A 4,093-nucleotide genomic window follows, 5' to 3' on the forward strand; every position below is an offset into this window, starting at 1 on the left:
GACTAGAACCCAAGTCCAGAAAGAGTGTGGGGCAATAAAGTGGAAATAATAGGTTGAAGACCTACCTGGAGGTCTAGTCTCATTTGTTCATTCATTGATTCATTCCTTCATTCAACAGGTGCCTCTCTGTGGAAAGCCCTGCCCTGTAAGCAGAGCCTATTGCAACCTGAATGAATACACAGTGTCCAGGGAATTAGCACTGTGTCACATTCAAAAGAAACACAAATACTGAAGATATCTTGCAGGAGTTGTATTGTGTAATAGCCATCAAGATGCATCAGGCAGAGATGCAATTAAAACCCTCCTCTGGGAAGCCTAGGCGTCCTGTGTCTCCCAAAGTTAAATGACCTCAAAGCAAGCCTGCATCCCCTGCCTGCTCCCACTTCCTCTCTCACTTCATCTCCCGCTCCACGGCCACCTTCAGCCACGCTGGCCTTGCTGCTTCTGAACACACCAGACACACATCCTCTTCAAGCACTTGGCAAGGGCTGTTCCCTCTTCTTGGAAGAGGGAACAGCCCTCTTCTACCAGATATTTGCCTCTCTCCCTCATCTCCAAGTTTTTGCTCAAATGTCATCTTCTCTCTGAAGTCTACCCTGACCGCTCATTTTAAATTTGTAACCACCTTCCCTGAACTCCAGCCCTCCAGATCTCCCTTACCCACTCTACATTCTTTTCATAACACTTGTCATTACCCAAAATGCTATATAATTTATATTTTATTACATTTGTTTATTGTCTGTCCCCTTTCACTTTCACTCTGCTCTGCTAGAACAGAGTGCTCTACTGTATACATATAGATGCTAAAATGGAAGAAAGTCAGCTTCCCACCTGTGTAAGGGAAAATCCGAATCTTCCCTACAATGTATTTCTTCCCTGGGAGTCTCCTTCACTTCGTACACAAAGCTCTTCACTTCTGACACTTCTGGTCACCAAGTGTGTGGAGGTTTTCCCCACACCAACAAGTTCTTGGACAACTGCTGGTGTCCAAGAATTCAGCTCAGTTCTGGCACTATCTAACTGGAGATCGTATCAATCCTACAAGTTAAGGGCTCAGTCCCAAAAGACTAACCCCATCTCACAGACATACACACTTCAGATGCCAATCAGAAAACTCAGGTTATCACCCATGCTTCTGACCAACTGGCTATAGACTGGAGATTCCAAAGGGCCCCCTCCTCGGGTTCAATTAACTTGCTAGATAGAGCAGCTCACAAAACTCCAGGAAACACATTTCTTGCTGAAGGATATGATAAAGGATACAGATGAACAGCCAGATGACGAGATACAGAGGGTGAGGTCTGGGAGGGTCCTGAGAACAGGAGCTCCTGTCCCCGTGGAGGTGGGGTGCATCACCCTCCCAGTGTGGACAAATTCACTGGTCTGGAGCTCTCAGAAGCCCCTACCGGTGGGATTTGTATGGAAGATTCCTCATGAATGTGTGATCACTTATCAATTCCATTTCCAGTCCTCTCCCCTCTCTGAAAGATGGGTGGGGGAACTAAAAATTCAAAGCTTCTAATCATTGCTTGGTCTTTCTGGTGACCAGCCACCATCCAGGAGCCCAGTCAGAGTCAGCTCATTAGAACAAGAGATGCTCCTAGTATCCTTAACACTTAAGAAATTACAAGGGGGGCCTCCCTGGTGGCGCAGTGGTTGAGAGTCCGCCTGCCGACGCAGGGGACACAGGTTCGTGCCCCGGTCCGAGAAGATCCCACATGCCGTGGAGTGGCTGGGCCCGTAAGCCACAGCCGCTGAGCCTGCGCATCCGGAGCCTGCGCTCCGCAGCGGGAGAGGCCACAACAGTGAGAGGCCCGCGTACCGCAAAAAAAAAAAAGAAATTACAAGGGTTTTAGGAGCTCTGTGCCAGGAACCAGGGGCAGAGACCACTATATATATTTTTCCTTTTATCTCACAGATGCTATATACATCCCTGCCAAATCCCCAGAGTTGTTAACAGTGCCTGGCACAGAGCAGAGGCCAAATATATATTATTTGTTGAATAAATGAAAAACTCCCCCCAGAACCTTTTTTACACGTTGTCTCCCCCAACTACTTCTCTTCTCAGCAGCTGTGTCTTTTTATCAAACCTTCAAATGCAAACACCAGACATCTCCCCTCCCCACCCAACTCGGGCTGGCATGTTGCAGAGCCTCAGGGAGCACTTCTTACATCACGTGCTGCAGAAGGTGAAGGGGTAGGAACACCATTCACTCAGAGGGAATACAGTGTCGGGGGTGGACCCTGGAACATACGGGGCCTCCACACTGCCCCCTCCCGTTTCTGTGCACCTCGTCTTGTTGGCCACCTGATCGACACAACCGTAGCCAGGAGGTCACAGGCCAAGCTGACAAAGGATGCTCCCTTCTTAGATTGTATTCATGGGAGACCACCACAAGTGCATCACCAAGAATTTTGTTTTTCTTTCACCATCATCACACTGTGTTCTTTGCTTTATCCATCCTCACCCTTACCCCACTTATCATAGTTTGCACACCAGAACAGGAAACATAAAGGCTTGCCTGGCTGACCTCTGAGGAGGGACTTGTATTCTGAGGAAACAAAAGCACAGGCAGAAACAGGACTATTTGGAAAGTGACTGGACACTTAACTTGGAGCAATTCCTGGAAGGAAGATTCTGCTACTGGAGGTGCTTGGAGCAGATAGACAGATTATAAAGTCTTCGTCACCACCATTTAAAATCCAGAATATTCCTGGGAGGAGAAGAATGTGAGGTGACCAGTAATACGGAAGAAGGTGGTAAGAATATGTATGTCCTGGGCTTCCCTGGTGGCGCAGTGGTTGAGAGTACGCCTGCCGATGCAGGGGACGCGGGTTCGTGCCCCGGTCCGGGAGGATCCCACATGCTGCGGAGCGGCTGGGCGCGTGAGCCATGGCCGCTGAGCCTGCGCGTCCAGAGCCTGTGCTCGGCAACGGGAGAGGCCACAGCAGTGAGAGGCCCGCGTACCGCAAAAAAAAAAAAAAAAAAGAAGAATATGTATGTCCTGAGAAGCGCTCCAATTAGAGACCATCAGGCACTGGGGTTGGAAAGAAAAGGCAGAGGGGTGATCAAAGCATAAATCAAAGTTCACCTGAGTAAAAGGAGTAATGATTTAAGACGGGTTGGGTGACTGAAGCCAAATAGCTAATGAGTCTTATTTACAGTCACTAATTAGTTGTCCAAACTGAGACACTTTTGAACTTCTCGCTCTCTATTTTTTGTTTTTTGTTGGCCGTGCTGCGCGACATGCAGGATCTGTTCCCTGATCAGGGATCAAACCCGTGCCCCCTGCAATGGAAGTGGACAGTCAGGGAATTCCCTGAGACACTTTTGAAAATGAAAAGGGATGATTTTAATAATTATGCCAGGAAAACAGGCATGAAATAGGACTGTCCTGGACAAACCAAGATGATGGTCACACTGACCATAAACAGGAGAGTGGCTGATTTAATGAAGAGACCTTGGGCAGTTCATAAGGACAGCAAGACTCTTCATCATCACCCTCTTCTTCCTCCCTCGTACCCATAGTGACAGCTGTCGCTGTGTCTGCCCGGGCCTTTTGCTTTTGTAGAACTGCTCCAACTGCCTCTTCCTTCACTCAGTCGGGATATTCTCGTGGGGCAGCCAGTCCCCAAACTCTGTCTCCTTGATCCATGTTCTGCCCACTCAAAGGGCCCCATGCCCCTGACTTCAAGCATTGGGCAGAGAATTCTTCCCTGAAATTTATTTATTTATTTATTTTAAAGATTTAAGTGGAGGAAAAAAGCACCTTTCCTTTTTGGATCACAAAGTTTGAAGAACACAGATTGGGAGCTGTCAACAGCCATCGTACTCACAATGGAGGGAAAGACTGTCTGCATGGTAAGAGAATGAAACCAACACGCAGAGGAAAACCAGAGGGCGGGAGACTTCATTGGCTATTAACGTGCCTGAGACAAGTGGCGTCTGCATGCTTGCATCCTCCCAGGTAAGCAAGCCGGCAGTCACCTTAAGCTAACTCGAGTTGAGTTGCAATGCCTGGAAACCACGTCTCTCTTGACACTTCTACCGGTGGATTTGGCAGATTTACCTAATTTAGAATCTGTAATGTGT

This window comes from Neophocaena asiaeorientalis, unplaced genomic scaffold, assembly GCF_003031525.2.
Source record: "Neophocaena asiaeorientalis asiaeorientalis breed wild unplaced genomic scaffold, Neophocaena_asiaeorientalis_V1.1 scaffold398, whole genome shotgun sequence".
NCBI classification, from domain to species: Eukaryota; Metazoa; Chordata; class Mammalia; order Artiodactyla; family Phocoenidae; genus Neophocaena; species Neophocaena asiaeorientalis.